Genomic DNA, 21,671 nt, shown 5'->3' on the forward strand with positions numbered 1-21,671 from the left:
ATAATTAAGGTTATTTATTTATTTATTTTTCTCTCATTCCCTTTACTTTTTTAACTTTATTCTTTTTTTTTTTTTTTAGTGGTTACTCTAGATTTCTTAACCTGACAATTTAATACATCAAACATCAATCTCTATCGTTTATAAAAACATTATTCTCCTCCAGGCATTTCAGGACTGTTGGAACAACTTAATCACCCTCCATCTAATATATAAAATTTTGTATCATGACTTGTTTGTATTATGTTTCATAAACTCTAAGACATTATCACTTTATACAATTAATTGAATTATCAATATACTTACAATTATCTTTATCATTTTAATTTTAAGGCCTTTCGTTGAAATGAGTGCTATTTTGTCGGAATTATACACTTGGGTTTGTCTGTCTGAAAATATGTTACTTTTATGTCTTCCTCATTTTGAAAGGTATTTTATTTGTTTGTTTTTTGGTTTGTTTGTTTGTTTTTGCTAGTCATAAAATTATAACTTGAGAGTCTTTGCATGTACTGTGAGCTCATATTAACTGGAATTTTGCCAGCAAGAATTATTTCAGACCTGCTCGTGAAGTAGTTTCCTTTCACTTGCCAGTGTTATTTATATTTGCCACTTAGGACTGGGTTAGAGGCAATCCAGGATCATTTTAAGTAGAATTTGCCTTCATTTTTTTCCTCCACATCTTTCCCCCCACTTTGAATTTGATTTCAAACATAACTTATGACTATGGCCACTCAGGAAAAGGTTTTATTTTATTTTATTTTTTTCATTTAATTTTTTCTTCTCTGCCAGTAGGGCAATTGCCTGAGACAAACTTCTCTCTTCAGGGACAGGGATTCGGGGTTCAGTGAGTGACGGGGTTCCTTCTGCTTCACTCAGGCCAATAGCATAGTGCCTTAGAGGTTGTAGCCTAAGAGAAATCTAAGTTTTATCACTTGTATATTTTCTCCCAAGTGGATGTGGAAATTAAACTAAAGGTCACAACTGGGCAAATAGCCTCGCGGTAAAATCAGGTGTGTGATTTACTTACTTCTGTGAGTTCATGTAGATTGAGGCCTTAAGGTTTCCATTTCATGGCCACTTATAAAATTAAAAAAATTGAAAGATGCATACAAATTCAGAATTTTTAACTGTTTCAGTAGGAGACCTAACCAGTCATTCATTGAATCGACTGTAATTCTGACAGTGAAGATTTTTTCATAAATTTATATGCTTGGATATGACCTTTTACTTTCCAAACCTGAGTGGAAAGGAAATAGGGAAGATGAGAAGGAAAATTTTATAAAAATGTGAACTTCTTAGACTCTTGTTTATTTCTTTTCTTTTCTTCTTCTTCTTTTTTTTCATCCTTACCTGAGGACATTTTTGCATTTATCGTCAGATAGAGCAGGAGGGTGAGAGGGAGGAAGAGAGAGAGACAGAGAAACATCGATGTCAGAGAGACACATCGACTGGTTGCCACCCACATGAACCCCAACAGAAGCTGGGGATGAACTGCCACCAAGGTACGTGCCCTTAGTGGGAACTGAACCCGGGTCTCTCTGGTCCACAGGCTAACGCTCTAACCGCTGAGCCAAACCGGCCAGGGCTCTTGTTTATTTCTTATGTTAAGAATAGTGAGACACAGGCAAAGAAAGGCTGAGGAGCACATTGAAGTGCCTGATATATGTAATGTTTTCATTGCTTTTTCAGTTTGGTAATAGGGAAAAAGAAAGAATATAGAAGAATATAGAATGATATTGCAAAAAATCTCCCCAACTCAGCATTTGTATACTAGGCCAACACTATCACTAGGTCAGCACTTGGAAATAAGGGGCCCATGTGGATTGGAATTTGGAGAAACATGCAGAGAACTACTGGGAGAAATGAGGACGGACCTCAGCAAAGCCTGGAGCTCCAGAGGGGTGGGGCTCACGTGTGGCCGGAGTGGTGGGAGTCGCCGGGCCAGGACTCCCCAGGGTCTTTGTCTTTGTCTTTTACCACCGTGTTGCTGATGTCAGTGTCAGGGAAACCGGCAGATCAGTAGGGAAAGAGTTCGTCCCTCACCATCCCACGTACACGTTCCTGTTTTCTTCCACCCTAACTAGGACTTACACTTTGGGTGGAGTAAACTGCTAGCATTATTGAATTTTATCTAAATTCTAGACCTAAGTGAAATGCTGTTATTTCTGAGACACATGAGGTATTTTAATGGTAAACAACTGAAACCTCATTTTTATATCCTTAATTAGAAAGAGAAATAAGGATAAAGACAAAAAAAAAAAAGGGGGTGTTTGTGGATAATTTTATGGTGGCTTTAGAGTGTCACTGAAAATACAAGAGACCTGCAGCCAGTCAGTGGCCACTGTCCTCAGAGTCCATGCAGAAACAATTTGCTGTGTTTTGTTTGTTTGCGTAACACCTGTATGTCACAGTCCACCAATTTTAATTCTGACACTTACCAGATTGATTTTCAAGCCGCACATCTAGTTGAATAGATATAACATGTTTTCAAAACCCTACCTTTATTATCTTCTTTACAGGTAATTAGTAGAAAAAGCAAAAGCAAACACTGGGAACAAACGTTGCTGCTGTGAAATATCTCGGAGGGGAAATTTCAATGCTAAACAATTTATCTTGATGTGAAAATTTTCTTTTAACACTCAGCACTGTGAACAATAGAATTCAGCACTACTGAGATACGGGAGAAATACTGGGCAGTTTATATATCCCTCCCATTCACAGAGAAACCATTTAAATGACAGTGTGCCAGAGAGCATTCTCTGTCAGCCTGGCACCGGAGGAAACATCAGCCATGCTTCAGCGACATATTTATAAAAACACACCAGTTCAATTCTCAGACTAACTTAGGTTAGTTCTAAAAATCCAAGCGTTCTGGAAGCAATCCTAAGGCTTCTTCCCATGTCCTGACTTCCTTTCTCAGTTCTATTGACAACTCTGCTCTTTGTGTGCCTTTATTTAGAGCCTATACTGGCGTGGTACCGAAATATAAGGCACTAATAATAGATACACTCGTACTTAAATTAAATTCATATGTAGTATCAACATTTTATATTACAGAGAGGTTTGTATTGGTTTGATAAAAACGTTCTATCTCTTTCTTAATATCGGGTTTTTAATAATTTGCTTTAAATTTGTGAACCTATTTTTAGTTATTTCTAATAGAATATACTTATTTATGAAAGAAGCAGATTATACTATTGATTTGAAAAGGTCAGTCAGCATTTTGTAATAACACTCTCCAAAAATCTCTTTGATTTGACAACCATAAAGCTGTACTTTGTTGTTGTTAATCCTTACCCAAGGATATTTTCCCATTGATTTTTAATTGAGTAGGGGTGAGAGGGGGAGAGAGAGAGAGAGAGAGAGAGAGAGAGAGAGAGAGAGAGAGAGAGAAAGAGAGAGACATCTATGTGAGACACAGAGATTGGTTCCCTACCACAGACCCCACGTGCAACCCAAGTGTATTGCCCTTGCTCAGGAATCGAATCCTCAACCCTTTGGTCTGCAGGCTGACGCACTAACCGCTGAGCAAAGCTGTACTTTTCGCTGTCATTTTTCATCATTGAGATTCAGCCAATCTCTCCTCATAGTCACCTATGACATACAGCCACCATCTCTTATTCTGCTGGTCACTTCCAGAGTCAAAGAGGTTACATTACATACCAGGCCTTCCACTAACAACTCGAAAGCCATATCCAGTCACCGGGCTATATTCACTCAGACTGGCCCCGGGAGTGCATCCTAACTGGTGCCAAAAGGGGGAAAAACCAGAAACATTTGCTGGACAGCACTTAATGGCAATCACGATTTACCCTTCTGATCAGCAAGTATCTAATTCACTCTCCTTTCTGCATATAACACATACTACTGGCTTCTCAAAGGAAACAACTCATAAGCACTAACTAATTACAAGGTCCATCGAAAGCGGATGCTATTTGGGTGGTGCATGTCGGTCTTTGCCTGGGGGTGTTAACGTGAAATTCTCTATGTAAGGATAAGAAATTACTCGTCCTGATCCGTACACATAGATGGTGTCCGCCCGCACAGCCCAGTGCATAACGGACTACAAATGCCGAAAGCTGCAGCCAGCAGTCTCGTTGAGAAAGGGGAAGAGGTGACACAGACGTAGTCGTCCACAGTCCCCGAGCTCCGCGTTCACCACTGGGCCCGCTCTTCGAGGTGTCCCAACGCTGGCCACGATGCATGTTCTTCGAGTTCCCTGATTCTATTCTGTGAAGGCGGCCCTTAGTCTAGTGTTTTTCTGCCCCTTCGCACCTCTGTCAGAGAGTTTACCCTCCTTATCTCTCTTGGCCACATCTGAAGTTCAAACTGGAAAAACACAGGGTGGGCAAACGTAGCTTTACAGTTGTGAGTACGTGAAACAGAATTAATTCTTATATTTAGTCGTTATTGTATTTTCCGTACAAACAACTGTGAACCTACTTTTTTGCCTCACCTGTATAGACTCATGAGAACTGAGTAGCATTCTCAGCCTGATTCCTTTCCATAGAAAGGTCATTTTAAACCTTGGAGCGTTGGAGAGTCACAGTCACCTGTAATCCAAGTAATGGTTCTTTGGGCAGTACAACCCCCTTTTACCTTCCTGACAATTGGGGGACCATCAGTCCCATGTGCCAATACCTACAATCACAATTCTGTGTTGAACATTTCTCTTCCTTTGGATTTAATCACAAATAATTCAAGTTTATCAGCTTTAGTAGGTCTATTACACCATACAAACTTTTTCTGAAAAATTTTGTCAGCACATTAGATTGACTGGGAACAAAACGATTCTTCCAGAGGTTTTAACAATCAGTGTGATGCTTCTCTGTTTGCTTTTATCCTCCTGCAAGGTAGCCTTTGGTATTTTTGGTTTATAATATTTTTCCTTTTAATCTTTATCTTCTTAGTTTGGAGAAGCGGTAGCCACTTCCAATTTAAATGTTGACTTATTTCTGAACTATCTTTGTATACCCTTTTGTCTCTGCTTTCAAATGACCTAATCATTTACTGAAGTCACTTCTTAACCATAATACCTTGTCAAATGCAACTAATAGCATCTAGCAATGGCCACTATCATTCTGATGTCCATTCTCTTTTCTAATCACTACAACATCATTAACTCTACAGTCTGAATTTCAAACTATCTTAGGTGATTGTTTTACCCAATATTTGGCTACTGCAGAACATGGATTCCCATTTTTCAGTTTCCCCAGCTTCGAATCTCCCTCCTTCAGATACAGCCACGTGTTTGGGTCTTGTGGTTTTGTTAAAGCAGCATCTCTACTCTGGTTTGGATTTTCGTGTCACTCAGATAGGTTGACTAGGTTATGTTGCGGTAACAACTAGTCCCCAAATCTTAGTGGCTCAAGAAGCAAATATTTATATTTTGCTTACTCTACATGTCCATCATAAGTCAACAATGCTGTTAATTTGTCACTCAGAGACCAAGGTTGACAGAATACCAAACTCTCTGAATATTGTTAGTGACCACACCAGAGTGAAAATAGAGCTCTGGAGGGTTCCACACTCATGATTCAATGTGTAGCTCAGAAGTGACATTTTCATTTATGCTCACAAATCTTTGGCTAGAACTGGTCACAGGGTCCCACTCACCCACAAATGGGGCAGGAAGTGAATTCTTATTCTGAGGCAAAGAAAGTAGGAGAACTGAACACATTTGTTGAACAGCACTAATGTCAACTATATATGTGTTCTGTGATGATCATGGATGCAAAGATCACATATAGCATACAAAAAAATATTAATGAAATATGGGCAACATAGATACCACATGCAAACACTTGTTTGAAAATGGACGTTCTCCAACCCAGAAGCAAATTCATAAAGCATTTATAGTTAGATGACAAGTTGAAAGGTTCCTGTGGAGATAAAAGTCAGTGATCTAACAGATTAGGAGGTATTTTCACAACCAGATAGCTCAGCAAACCTTGCAAGTAACTGAACAGCGTTCTTTTCTACAGAATTAACACAGTGACATCACTGGTAAAAACACTAGGTACATGCTTAAAGTTGTTGGTCAAGATGAATACAACCGACATGATGTTAAAATGAAAATATAAGATAAAATAGTTAATTTGAAAGATCTGATACAACTGTAAACTATAGATTATTTAGCTTTTGGTTGCACTGTGTTTCAAACACTTGTTAGTTTCTTGGGCATACAAGTTTATGCCTTTGTTACAATTTATGCTGAAGGCATTCATACATTTAATAGATGTATTATTCTGTGTTTCAGTGATTTTGATCTGGTGGCTAGAAAACATCATACTATGGAAATAAATAAGACCCTCAGGTAATTCAAAAGCTAGTGTGGGAGTGGAAAGAAACTCAATGTGACATTCATAAATAGAATGTGAGTGGTGCAGAATGGCCTCAGTATTCAGCAGTGAGTAACACTTTGAAAGAATCAGAAAATGTTTCCTGTAGGATGGATACTTTGTAGTGAACTTGAGAAATGATGTCAAAGCATTGAGAAGAGCCTAACTATGGGGAAGAAGATCCAGGACAAGGGGACGAAGAAGAATTTCAGAGTTTAGGGAAATGTGAGTGAGTGAGCTGGGCTGAAGAGCGAAGCAAATGTAAGTAAGCACAGGTGCTTATAAAATTATGGAAAGGTCTGTCCTTCTTTTTGTTCAACATCTAAAAAAATTTTTTCTATTTGGGTAGCTTCTCTTCACTACCTAAATCCTTGCTGGTTATTCATCTCTCTTGACCACTAAACAACCCACATCACATGATTTACAATACAGTTATGAGTGGTGTTGGTTTGTACATGGGTATGTGAATATTTCATTTTTTGCCCTTCTTGATTGAAACTTTCCATAAATTTTCTTATATGCTCATGTTATACAGCATAGTATTGAGTAATAGATTAATTTCTTTAAAAAATAAGCTAAAATTGCTATATAAAATATAATTCAGGGCCCACTCTCTAGTTTTTATTTTTTTATCCTCACCCAAGGACATTTTTCCATTTTTTGTTCAGATAACAGGGAGGGGGGGAGAGAGAGAGAGAGAGAGAGAGAGAGAGAGAGAGAGAGAGAGAGAGAGAGAGAAACATTGGCGTGAAAGGGACACCACATCGAGTGGCTGCCTCCCGCACGCACGACCCAACCAGGGCCCGGGACAGACTGCAACCGAGGTACGTGCCCTTAGCGGCAACCAAACCCGGGTCTCTCTGGACCACAGGCCAATGCTCTAAATGCTGAGCCAAACTGGCCACGACACTAATAAGATCTTTAAAGCACAATATTTGGGAGAGGTTAGATCTAATCTGTACCAAAAGACAGTCATAGAAATATTCGAACATTTACTGATGAGGGATTGTATGGACAGGCCATAACTGGTATGAGTTTTGGGTTTTTTTTGCTCCAAATTATAATCTGTGTTATCATAAATAACATGTTTTCTTTAATACTTTAATATTTAATTCTATTTATATAAAAATTTTTAATGTTGATACTAAAAAACATAATTGAAGCAATAATGACTGCTAATTATTCATAGTTAATTATCACTCAGAAAAACTGGCGTTTTAGACAGTAATGTAAGTAATACAGTGAATAGTTAAGTGCATGGGCTCTAGCATGAGATAACCCTAAGCTAAAATCCTGCTTCCTTCTCTTTTTAGTTGTGTGGCCTTGAAAACTTTAAGAATACTCTGAGCTTCAGTTTATTCATGTGTGAAATGAAATTAGTACTAAGACTAGTTCATTGGTTGGTAAGTAGGTTTCAATGAGATACTGAACACTTGAGAGAGAATAAGCACTAAATAAATGTCTTGCTGTTGTTGTTGACATTGTTATGATCTCTATGTATCCACTGGAAGATTATCTCCATTGGAAGCATTATACCTGGAAAGAAATAGTGGTTGGTTAAAAAAATAAAACAATCCAAAAAAACCTCATAAAATGGCAACTTATATCAGAGTTACGCAAATAGTGAGAGAAAGTTCTTATAAATAAATTATATTACATTGAAGGTCATTTTCTTTTTATATTTATCCACCACTATCTTACTATTGCTTTTTTTTTCTCTTTAATTTTTGTCATTGGGTGTATTATTATTTTTAACTCTAAATAACACTTTTCTTTAAATACTCAGTTAAAAGCATCCAATTATGACCAAGAGAGCCTGTGAAATGTGCTATATACAAAAGATACGTCCAAACAAAACCTATTTTTTAACATAAAATGAGATTAATTTCTCCATATAGAAACTCATTAAAACATGTTATTTTCAATAACCACGTATAATGAGAACAGCATATTAAATCCTTTCACCAAATAGCAAAATGCTGTGATATAATTTCAGAAACCAAATAAAGTTAAACGAAAAAAGATATGTGCTTAAGCTGACTGATTATAGACTTCCTTACCTTGTGCCTTTGGAAGATTTGGCACAAGTGTCACGTCTATGTATTACTTGAAATTAAAAAAAAACATGAAACATCAAAAATGCTTACATTGCAATATGTCAACTTTCAACCTTCTAATCTCGAATAAAAGGCTATTACACTGAAAAAAAGTATGACCAACAGAGATACAGATTTTAACACACAGTAATTTATTCTCACAGTACATGGGTAAAGCAACACATCAGTTGGGGTGTGTGTTGTCTATGTATGTCCCTTCTTTTCGACTGCTGGGAAATTAATTGATTGGAAACATTTAGAAGATTAATTGGTGAATGCTTGTCATTCATCACAGAGACATTCAAATATGATGATTACGGTACCTTAGAACTGGGTGTCAATTCAATTTTCTTACAGGAATCACTAAATGACAAATTACATTAAAATAATCTCAAACCCCAAATTAACCTTTTTCGGTTTCCATGCCTTTGAATGCATTAATCAGAAATTTAAAAATTAGACAAGTTAGCAAACACAGAAATCCTTGTTGTATTACACAAAGGGCAGAAATAACTAACTCAGAACCGTACGATAAATATAGTGTGTGTGTGTATTTGGGGAAGGGGCAGAAATAAAGTGTCTATATAACTGATAAAGAATTGAAATTAAGCCCTGGCTAGTTTGGCTCAGTGGTTAGAGCGTCGGCCTGTGGTCCTGAGAGACCCGGGTTCGGTTCCCGCTAAGGGCACGTACCTCAGTTGCAATTTATCCCCGGCCCTGGTTGGTCGTGTGGGTGGCGGCCACTCGATGTGTCCCTTTCACGTCGATGTTTCTCTCTCTCTCTCTCTCTTCCTCTCCCTCCCTCCCACTCTATTTGAACAAAAAATGGAAAAATGTCCTCTGGTGAGGATAAAAAAAAAAAAAAAAAGAATTGAAATTAGATTCTTTGAAATATGAAGTAAACCATAGGCCAGAGTTCTTCTAAAGTGAACCTTAGTTTTATTTTAAAGACTCTCTCAGTATATCCTTATTAGACCAGAATTTTGGCATTTTAATGCAAAGACGTTGACATCAAGAAAATAAAAGATATGTGGCATTTACCACCGATAAAGATAGCAGCACTCTGTACAGTCTCTTCTGTGGACACTGGCATGACTTAGTATGATGGGCTCATTGCTGTCAGAAAAATAGGAAACAGACTTCTGGTAGGTGTAGGTAACCATGGCCGTGACTCCTCCTACAACCACATCAAAATTACAACACAACCATCATTCTGAACTACCTGACATCGAGCTGAATGGAAGTCCTACAACTACGGAATTAAAGCAGCAGCCACATGGAGACTGGTAGGACGGGCGGAGGCAGACGGGCTGGACCCACACCCACGTATGGCGGATAAAAATCAGGAGGACACCTCGGCTGGGAACGTCCTCCCTGAGGACTGAGGGGTCCCCGTCCCACACCAGGTGCCCAGCTCAGGGTCCCAGTGCCAAGAAGAGAATCCCCATCACTTCTGGCTATAAAACCAGTGGGAACTGAGGCTGAGGGAGGCTGTGGCTGCAGAAGCCCCAGGCAGCTCCTCTTAAAGGGCCCAAAGACAGACTTACTCTGATTTGCTCCCTCTAAGCTCACAGGGGAGGCAGCTTGAGGGGCTCCAGAGACATACAGGGAAAACTGAGCTGTTTGGCCTCAGGATGAGGGCTGGAGAGCAGATTTTTCCTGGACAAATCTGCTGGTGGAAGCTGATGTTCCTCTGCTGAGTCCTTCCCTGGGGCAGCAGACAGCCGCCATATCTAGGACTCCAGCAACCTGGCTCACACTGTTGGCCCCGCCCTTGTGATTCCTTGAGGCCCCGCCCCACCCCACCCAACTTTCAGGCCCACCCAAGCTATTTCCAAAAGCTTTACCAAAGAATTGCCTGTCTTGGATCCTGCTTCAGAGTTTCCAAAAATCAATCAAACAAGCAGCATCGATCTCAGTGAGCCCCATGCCTCTCATTGAGTGGCCCCAGGCCTGGCACTAGAGCAGCCAGCCTTGGTTCACAACTTGGCTTTTCCTGGGCAACTCCAAGCCCAGCACCAGAAGCAGCCATCTGCAGATCACTTTGTAGCTTATGCCGGGTGGCCATGGATAGAACACAGGTAGTGGCTGACCGTGCCCCAGAGCCAGCACACCCAGTGGACAGCTTTAGACAACGTCAAAGTGCCACCCAACCACCTCCACAAGTGACACACTCAGTGAGTGGACTCAGTGGGTACCAGAGCCCTGATGAAGTAAGTCTTGCTCTGTGTGGTGAACCCCTACACAGCTGATCCTCCAAGGTAGTCAGAGGCCAGTGGTCAGAGGGCACAGCCAGTCCTTGCAGCTAATTAGCCTGAGTAAATCTCACCAATTAACATGCCAACAACAATCCAGATGCAATTACAATGGAAGGGTATACAGTCCACACTACTACGGGTGCTCCTTGAAGATCCAGCTGTGGTGATTAGGGAGGCTGTGCCACTGGATCCTACAGGACATCTACAAAAATAGGCCACCCTACAAACCCTAGGAGACATAGCAACTCTACCTAATACATAGAAACAGTCACAGGGAAGCAGCCCAAATGAGGAGACAAAGAAACATATCCCAAATAAAAGAAAAGAACAAAACTCCAGGAAAAGAATTAAACAAAATGGAGATAAGTAATCAATCAGATGCAGAGTTCAAAACAGTGGTTATAAGGCTGCTCAAGAAACATGTTGAGACATTCAAGGAATTTTGTGAAAACTTCAAGGAACTTAAGAAGACCTCCAAGGAACTTAGAACATCAACAACATCAAAAAGGACTAGTCAGAAATGAAGGATGCACTAACTGAAATAAAGAATAATCTATAGGGAATCAATAGAAGAGTAGGTGAAGCCAAGAAGCAAACCATCAATTTGAAATATAAGGAAGCAAAACACACCCAGTCAGAACAGCAAAAAGAAAAAGGAATCCTAAAAAATGAAGATAGTGTAAGGAACTTCTAGGACAACTTCAAACGTGCCAACATTTGCATTATAGGGATGCCAGAAGGAGAAGAGAGAGAACAAGAAATTGAAAACCTATTTTAAACCATAATGACAGAAAACTTCACTAATTTGATGAAGGAAACAGACATACGAGTCCAGGAAGCACAGAGAATCCCAAACAAGTTGAACCCAAAAAGGTCCACACCAAGACACATCATCATCAAAATGCCAAAGGTTAAATTCAAAGAGAGAATCTTAAAAACAGCAAGAGAAAAGCAGTTTGTTACCCACAAAGGAGCTCCCATAAGACTGTCAGCTGATTTCTCAAAAGATACTTTGCAGGCCAGAAATGAGTGGAAAGAGATATTCAAGATGATGAAAAGCAATGACCTACAACCAAGATTCCTTTATCCTGCAAAGCTATCATTTATATTTGATGGACATATCAAGAGTTTCACAGACAAGAAATAGCTAAAGGAATTCATCACCACCAAACCAGTATTATATAAAATGTTGAAGGATCTTCTTGAAGGAGAAGAACAAAAATATCAACAATAAAATGGCAATTAATATATATCTATCAACAATTGAATCTACAAACAAAATGAGCAAGCAGAGCAGGTATAGCCTCCTAGATACAGAGAACTTTTTGTTGCTTGCCAGATAGGTGGGGGCTGGAGGTATGGGTGAAAAAGATGAAGGAATTAAAAAGTAAAAATTTGTTGTTAGACTGATGAACCTCAAAGGAAAGGTGGGAGGGAGGGCGGGATGAGATGAACCAAAGAACTTCTATGTATATATATATATGCACAACCATTGGACACAGACAATAGTGTAGGAAAGGCTGGAGGGGGGCAAGATGGGGGAGGAGAGGGTCAATGGGGAAAAATGTGTCTTTAATACATTCAACAATAAAGATGAATTAAAAAAAAGTATAAAAAGAAAAAGAGAAAACAAAGTAGACCCCTTTACATGCTAAATGTTTGGACTAGTATTGGGCAATGTCTCTAGAACAAAGTATCTGCCATTCATTCAAAACATGAGTTGATTAAAAAATTAAATATTTATATTTTTAGAACAGGTTTAGCTTCTGATCAAAATTGAGAGGAAGAAATAGAGATTTCCCATATACCCTGGCTCTGACACATGTATATTTTACAAAGTTGATCCATGCTCTCATTTCTGGGGAAAAACTGTATAACTGCTTTTATACACTGCTGGATTTAATTTGCTAATATTTTTTGAGGATACTTATGAGTTTTTCTTTTCTTTTTTTCATGCAAATATTCCTTAGAAATATAATGCTTAAGACTCAGTTAGCCCCTATAAGGAATTTAACTGATAGCAAGGCAAAGAAAGTAAAGATACTTTGAAATGTTTAAGTCTTTATAAAATATAACAGTTTTTGTTAAATTAAAGAAAGCGAAATTTGTTTTCAACTAAAGAAGAATAGGTGATTATATGTGTGGTGATGCCCTTCCTTTTTCTTTATATTTTATTTTGCATATTTCCAGTTCGGCATATTCAAAAAAATTGCCCTTTAGTCTCTATTTATTAAAATATATACTACAATATTAGTGCTAAGATTCCAATGAAGAAATACTTTACACAGTATTTAATGCCTGCCATGCAGTAGGCAGTAAAGCCCTGTACATACATTATATCACTCACCTCTCATCATAAAATCAGGAACTGTATGTATGTGTCTATCATCATCCATCACCATCATTGTTATTATCATTGCCATTTTACAAATAAGGAATCTAATATTTAGAGAGATTAACTTCCTTAAGTTTATATAAAAAATAAATGGGAATTATCAGGATAAACATACACGTGGATAACCTAAAATACAATGGTATTACCATTGGAAAATTACCAGTGGCATTGCCATTTAAAATTTGGACTCTACAGTGAAATTTTTTAAACTGTGGGGCAATTTTTATTTGTTTCTTTCTTTCATAATATTTCATATTGCTCATGGTATATTGCTACCTGTACATATGTGCATTCAACAATGGCCTGCTAAATAGCTGTTAGAGTTTCACAGTTTTAGGATAATTTTGAATCTATATCAACCAATGTAGTAGCAATTATGCAGTTTTATTCTTTGTTAAATTAGGAGAAGTTTTGAGATACAGTTTTTATTTGGAAAAAATAATAAACTTGCTTCTTTTTTGTTGTTACTAGAATGGTATACCGACAATAGTATTTAAGAGAAACATTGCCAATATCTGCCGAAATAAGTTGGCATTTTGTCTCTCCCTTTTAAAAAAAAAATTATTTTTATTAATTTGCTTTTGTTTCAGATGTTTCTCCTTTTCGCCCCATTGACACCCTCCTCCCCATCCCCTCACCACTCCCCCAGCTTTGTTGTCTATGTCCATTGGTTATGCATACGTGCATATAAATTCTGTGTTTATCTCTTCCCCTCAACATCCCCTCTTCTGGGTTTTGTCAGTCTGTACCCTACCTCTATGTCTCTGGGTCAATTTTGTTCATCAGTTTGTTTAGTTCATTATATTCCACAAATAAGTAAAATTATGTGATATTTGTCTTTCTCTGTTTGGCTTGTTTCGCTTAGCATAATACTCTCCAGGTTTCTCCATGTCACCTCTAAGGATAAAAGATTTCTCTTAACCTTATCCTTTCTTTCTTACAGCTGCATAGTACTCCATTGTGTATATGTACCACAGCTTTTTTTTTTTATCCTCAACCGAGGACATTTCTCCATTTTTTATTCAGATAGAGTGGGAGAAAAAAAGAGGATGAGAGAGAGAGAGAAACATTGATGTGAAAGGGACACATCAAGTGACTGCCACCCGCACGACCAACCAGGGCCAGGGACAAACTGCAACCAACATACGAGCCCTTAGTGGGAACTAAACCCGGGTCTCTCTGGACCGCAGGCTGATGCTCTAACTGCTGAGCCAAACTGGCCAGGGCACCACAGCTTTTTTATCCACTCATCTACTGATGGGCACTTGGGTTGTTTCCAGATCTTAGCTATTGTAAATAGTACTGCTATATATATATATATATATATTCTTTCTGATTGGTGTTTCAGGCTTCTTAGGGTATATTCCTAGAAGTGGGATCACTGGGTCAAATAGAAGTTCAATTTTTCACTTTTTGAGGTAACACCATAGTGTTTTCTGTAGCGGCTGCACCAGTCTGCATTCCCTCCAGCAGTGTATTAGAGTCCCCTTTTCTCCACACCCTCGCCAACACTTGTTGTTTGATGATCTGTTGATGGCGGCCATTCTGACAGGTGTGAGGTGATACCTCATTGTTGTTTTAATTTGCATCTCTCTGATGATTAGTGAATTAGAGCATTTTTTTTTAAATCCTCACCTGGGGACATTTTGCCATTCTTGTTCAGATATAGTGAGAGGGAGAGAAAGAGAGAAATATTGACATGAAAGCGACACATCGAGTGGCTGCTACCCACACAACCCAACTAGTGCCGGGAACAACTGCAACTGAGGTAAGTGCCCTTAGCAGGAACCAAACCCTGGTCTCGGTGCACTGCAGGCCAATGCTCTAACTGCTGAGCCAAACTGGCCAGAGTGACGTTGAGCATTTTTTCCTATGTCTCTTGGCCATTTGTATGTCCTGTTTGGCGAGGTGTCTATTTAGATCCTCTGCCCATTTTTAAATTGGGTTCTTTGTCTTCCTTTTGTTGAGTTGTATGAGTACTCTATATATTTTGGAAATTAATCCCTTATCTGATATATCATTGGCAATTATGGTCTTCCATATGGTGGGTTCCCTTTCAATTTTGGTGATTGTTTCTTTTGCTGTGCAGAAGCTTTTGAGTTTGATGTAGTCCCATGTATTCATTTTTTCTTTTGTTTCTTTTGCCTTAGGTGTGGTAACAGTAAAAATTCTGCTGCGTATGATGTCTGAAATTTTGTCGCCTACATTTTCTTCTAGAATTTTTATGGATTCATGAGTTATATTTAAGTCTTTTATCCAATTTGAGTTTATTCTTGTGTATGGTGTAAGTTGGTGGTCTAGCTTTATTTTTTTGCAAGTAGCTGTTCAATTTTTCCAACATCATTTGTTGAAGAGACGGTCTTGACTCCACTGTATACTCTTGCCACCTTTGTCAAATATTAATTGATCAAATTGTCTTGGGTCAATTTCTGGGTTCTCTGTTCTATTCCATTGCTCTATCTGTCTGTTTTTGTGCCAGTACCAGGCTGTTTTCATTACAGTAGCTTTGTAGTATAACCTGATATCTGGTAATGTGATCCCTCCTACTTTGTTCTTCTTTTTCAAGATTGCTATGGCTATTCGGGGTCTTTTTGGTTCCATATAAACTTTTGAAGTATTTGTTCTAGTTCTGTGAAATATGTCATTGGTATTTTGATGGGGATTGCATTGAATCTATAGATTGCTTTAGGTAGTATGAACATTTTAAGGATGTTAATTCTTCCAATTTATGAACAAGGTAAACGCTTCCACTTTTTTATATCTTCCACTATTTCTTTTTCAATGACCTGTAGTTTTCTGTGAATAGATCCTTTACTTCTTTGGTTATGTTTATTCCTATGTATCTTAATTTTTTTGCTGTGATGAAATTGTTTTTTTTAGTTTCTCTTTCTGTGAGTTCATCATTGGTGTTGAAGAATGCCATCAATTTCTAGATGTTAATTTTGTTTTCTGCTACTTGGCCAAATTTATATATTAAGTCTAGTAGGTTTTTGATGGAATCTTCAGGGTTTTCTATGTACAATATCATGTCATCTGCAAATAATGACAATTTCACTTCTTCCTTTCCAATTTGGATCCCTTTTATTTTTTCTTCATGGCTAATTGCTTTGGCTAAGACTTAATGTACTATGTTAAGTATGAGTGGCAGAAGTGGGCATCTCTGTCTTGTTCCCATTCTTCAGGGGAATGCTTTTAGTTTTTTCCCATTGAGTATGATGTTGGCTGTAGGTCTTTCATATATGGTCTTTATTATGTTGAGATATGATCCCTCTATTCCCACATTGCTGATCATTTTTATCAGAAATGGGTGCTGGATTTTGTCAAATGCTTTTCAGTGTCTATTGATATGATCATGTGGCTTTTATCTTTCATTTTGTTTATGTGGTGTATCACATTTATTGATTTGCAAATATTGTACCAGCCTTGAACCCCTGGGATAAATCCCACTTGGTCGTGATGAATAATTTTTTTGAATGTATTGCTGGATCCGATTTGCTAATATTTTGTTAAAGATTTTGGCATCTATGTTCATCAGGGATATTGGCCTGTACTTTTCTTTCTTTGTAGTGTCTTTATCTGGTTTTAGAATTAGGATTATGCTGGTCTCCTAAAATGAGTTTAGAAGTATTCCATCTTCTTGGATTTTTTAGAATAGTTTGAGGAGAATGGCTATTAGATCTTCTTTGAATGTGTGGTAAAACTCCCCTGTGAAGCTACATTTTGCCTCTTTTTATGTAATCTATGGGAACAGTGATTTCACATGTCAGTGAGCAGCCTGACCCATGTAACTGCATATCGGAAACTAGAAATTGGGGCAGGGCAAGCTCTCGTTCGTAGGCACTGGGAAATGGGACTCTTCTCTCTCAGGTTTTTTTTTTTAATCCTCACCCAAGGACATTTTTCCATTTTTTGTACAGACAGAGTGGGAGGGAGAGAGAGGAAGAAAGAGAGAGGGAAGCATCAATGTGAAAGGGACACATCGAGTGGCTGCCACCCGCACGACCAACCAGGGCCGGGGACAAACTGCAACCGAGGTACGTGCCCTTAGCGGGAACCGAACCCAGGTCTCTCCGGACCGCAGGCCAACACTCCAGCCGCTGAGCCAAACCGGCCAGGGCTCTCTCAGGTTTTGATAGCAGTAGACAAGAACAGCCTGTACCACAAATGTGTACTCAAGTGGGAAGGAGACACAGACAGATAAAATTATCAAGGAGTAGTTATATAATTTTATTAAATTATTGTAAAATTACTAAAAGCAAAAACTTACATTTATCACAGTTCTTTAATATAAATGGATTCCAATAAAGAGAATATATTTTATTTAAATTTTAATTGAGTATTCTTTTCCCTATAATGATTTTTTTCCTTTCAAAAGTACAATGAAAACAAAATGAATATTTTATATATTTTCCACTAATTATGACAATGATTTCTTTGTCATATAAATATTTTATTGTGAAAAGTAATAATGATGCTGCTTCATAAAAAAGGAAAAGCACAGATATTCATAGGCAATTTAAGTCATTTGTTACAGTTCATACTTCAGTGTAGTAGCTTTTTAAATATATGTCATTTAATTATATTGTAGTCAAAATTGCTGACCAACCCATTCTGTATGATTTTGAGTTAGCTTTTTCAAAATAATCTGTTAAAGATAAATGCATGCTGAATATTGCGTATAGTTACCCCTGCCAGGAATATGTGCCTCTCCTCTAGCATGCTATAGCTCTCAGCCCTCCCCCTGAACGGGCTGCCATAGAGCAACTTTCTATGTGATCAACAATGATAACAAATAAGGTTTACCCGGCCGCTGTGGCTTAGTGGTTGAGCATTGACCCATGTACCAAGAGGTCGCTGGTTCAATTCCTGGTCAGGACACATGCTCAGGTTGTGAGCCCTATCACCAGTGTTGGGGCGTGCAGGAGGCAGCCAATTGATGTTCTCTCTCATAGATGTTTCTATCTCTGTCTCCCTCTCTCTTCCTCTCTATCTAAAAATCAATAAAGAAAAAAATAAGGTTTAAACTATGCTGTGTCTATTATAGACGAATTTTATTTCCTCTCTTCAACAACCCCATAATATGGCTATTATCTCCCTTTTACAAAAACAAAACTGAGGACATTCATAAGCAGCAGAGCCTGCATTTGAGCTCAGTATGACTTCATTGCACCAAATTGATTTGATCATATCACTAATTTTACTCTTCTAATCCAAAACAAGAGAGAAATAATGTCAATGTGAATATATCTTTAAAAATATTAATGGTCATAAGGCTCCATGTGTATTAATCATATATATATATATATATATATATATATATATATATATACATACACAAGAGAGAGAAGAGTCCTATTTCCCAGTACTTACCAACATGAGCTTGTCCTGCTCTAGTGTCTAGTTTCCAATATGCAGTTACATGGGTCAGGCCGCGCACTGACATGTGAAATCACTGTTCCCGTAGATTACATAAAAAGAGATAAAATGTCAACTTACTTGGGCTGATAATGACAATGTTTCTCTTAAATACTATTGTCAGTATACCATTCTACTAACAACAAAAGGAAGCAAGTTGTTTTTTTTTTCCAAATAAAAACTGTATCTCAAAACTTTTTTCAGCTTCATTATAATCTTTTTAAAAACATTGATTTGAGAGAGAAAGGGGGAGAGAGAGAGAGAGAGAGAAACATCTATTTATTTTCCCACTTATGTATGCATTTATTGTTGATTCCTATATGTGCCCTGATCAGCGATCAACCCACAGCCTTAGTATGTGGGAACAATGTTCTAACCAACTGAGCTACTCAGCCAGGGACTTCCTTACAATCTTATGAGACTACCATTGTGTACAGGATGGGTCTGTTGTCATGCAGAGCTTGACTCTTCTTAAACTGTGTTTGTCTAGCTCTTTTTACAACTTTAATTGTGCTGTCAAATCAATAAATAGAAGAATGGGTTCAAACTAAAACATACATTGTAAAACAAGGTGCTTCTGAGAGAATATTTCCTTAGATGACAGACAAAGTATTTGTGACTTAGAGGAAGAAGATTAAACAATGTGAGAAGACCGAGAAGCCAGCAATCAGGAAAGGTGGTAATGAAAGAGGAAACGATCATTTGGCAATATTAGTAATTATCTGGTCACAGGAGCTAAAAAAAATACACTGAGGATTTAGAAAAAATATTTCAAAATAAATGTGGATAAATAGAATTGCTTTTATAGCCCGGCCAGTGTGGCTCAGTGGCTGAGCATCGACCCATGCACCCAGAGGTCACCAGTTTGACTCCCAGTCAGGGCACATGCCCAGGTTGTGGGCCCACTCCCCAGTGGGGTCATGTAGGAGGTGACCAATGGATGTTCTCTCTCATCAATGTTTCCATCTTTTTCTCCCTCTCCCTTCCTCTCTCTCTAAAAATCAAAAAAGAAAAAAAATTTTTTAGAATTGCTTTTATAAAACATAGCCATAAACCATAAGGAATTAAAATTTCTTTTACTTATATGCTCTCAAGGAAAAATGATGGGTGGAAATTATGGTAGATCAATAGAAGACTTGAACAATAAAACTGCAGGGAGCCCCCAGGTACTCACTATACCTTCTTTTTCTCTGGGCTACTCTCTATTTATGAGTCAATATCAACAGAATTTTAATCCATATGTCTTTTGTTCATGTTTCAAATTATTAGAGGATATAGAATCTGATTGGCTTAAGTTAGTCCAGGAGTGTTTATTCAATTACCCAGCTCCAGGAGACTGAAGAAGAAATAGTTGCTGGAGGGAATATCATGAGCAAGGTAGTCATTTCCCACCTTCCCCAGGGGATGAACCATTTCTGGAAGTACTGCAACATGGGGTCGACATTCGGAATGGTCAGAGCAAAGCTACTATTCTGCCTCCCTGCTCCAAAAACCCATGTAATATGCCATCCTCAGTAGAGGACATAGCAGATATTATACTGATAAGAACAGTGATTACACTTAACCTCAACCAAGAGGCCAAGAAATGATAAAGCCGCTATTTTAAATTGTAATGCACAAAGCATTTGATGAGAAAATACTTCCAATGTATAAGCAGTATGGATGCTTCCCAGCATGAAGGTGTGTCTTACATTAGCAAGGCAGACTCAATCAGGCAGGCCAGGAGTCTGGACAAAGAGGAGAGGACAGAGCCTTCTAGGCCAGCTTGGCAGTCATCAGCTACATGATGACTACCTAACAAAGTAACTAAACCTTTTCTCTCTCTCACTTTCCATCTGGAAATTGAAGATAATCATAATACCCTACAGTTTTGTCACAGGTTGTCTCGTAATTTAATGAAATGTCTGTAAAGGCCTATTCGTGCACTGAAATAAAGGTATCATTTTCTAAAAAATGCTGAATTATTATGGAGGCAAAAGAGAGAGTACAGGATTAGCATTTCTACTCATTGCTTCATTTTGTGAAATAGGTAAGCGATGCTATTAATATTAGGCAGAAGAAATGTCAGGAGACTGCAGCAGTTTTTTGAAATCATGATGATTCACACAAGCCGAGGCTTACTGTGTCTCGGTCTGCAGAACTGGAGGTAGGGAAGACAGTTTTTCTCCCTCCATCCTTGCGTCTCTTGTATCTTATATGTTTTGGTAAAGGTAGTAATTTCTTTGCATGCAGGAATATATTTAAATAAATTGTAAGTTATACATGACAGCATACCAGTATCTAGGTCAATAGTATGTCTAACAAAATATAATTAGGTAGAATAAGTAAAGTACAGAAGGCTTTTACATAGATCTGGCCACATATTTGAGCCTTTGTAATTTGAGTCTTGCAAATTATTTTCAAAAAAGTTTGTATGAACTTGTACCAACTGTCATTATGCAGTAGTCTCTCTTAATGTGCATCTCCTCCTTTCTTCACATGTAACTAGGCTGACGGAAGGCAGGAAACCTTCCTCAGTCAGCTACCCCAGAGCACAGACGGTCATGGACACCTAAGAGGGTATCAAGTAAGTCAATTTCATTATTAAAAAATATATATCATTTCTTTTGGAATAAGTTTTAGTTCTTTGATGTCACTAACCATGTGGGCAAAAACTACGATTTTGCGACTGCCAATAATTTTCTCTCTCATTTCCTTTCTCCCGTGTAGCCTTGAGCAGTTAACATTGTGCTGTGAAATGTTACACTAGAGAGCCTGGGTGGTCTTCGCTGAAGAGCAGAATTCAATTTAGTTGATATTTTGGGACCCAGAGCTCAGTACCTAATACTTTTTCTCTAACTCATCCTCTCCAAACCGCTGTTCTTAGTTTTATATCCAAAAAGTCTTTGGGGAGAGAAGATCTAGAACTACTTGGAGCCCTGATGTGTCATCGTGTCTGAGAGTCCCTGGAAGAAGGCGAGCCCTGGGCCTGGGCCCGACAAGGGGACGCAGCTCGGAGAGCACCCCAGGGGTCCTCGGGGCACAGGGAGCAGGTCTATCTCGGGCGGGCAGATCTCACTCAGAGGACCGAGGAGAGGCAGTATTTTGAACCCGTTGCCTCTAGTTGTCACACGTCCCATCAGATAGTGTTGAGAAACCCAAAGAGATTATTTCTGGAACTCTCGACTGT

At 38.4% G+C, this 21,671-nt stretch overlaps 1 non-coding gene across 1 annotated transcript; it reads right to left on the reverse strand.

Annotated features, from left to right (window-relative positions):
• Positions 1–19,901: 19,901 nt before the first annotated feature.
• On the reverse strand, positions 19,902–20,092 carry LOC118620927. The gene has a single exon (XR_004957590.1). It is a non-coding gene; the product is annotated as a U2 spliceosomal RNA (small nuclear RNA).
• Between the last annotated feature and the right edge of the window lie 1,579 nt (positions 20,093–21,671).

The sequence above is a fragment of the Molossus molossus genome, unplaced genomic scaffold (genome assembly GCF_014108415.1).
Source record: "Molossus molossus isolate mMolMol1 unplaced genomic scaffold, mMolMol1.p scaffold_m16_p_1, whole genome shotgun sequence".
NCBI classification, from domain to species: Eukaryota; Metazoa; Chordata; class Mammalia; order Chiroptera; family Molossidae; genus Molossus; species Molossus molossus.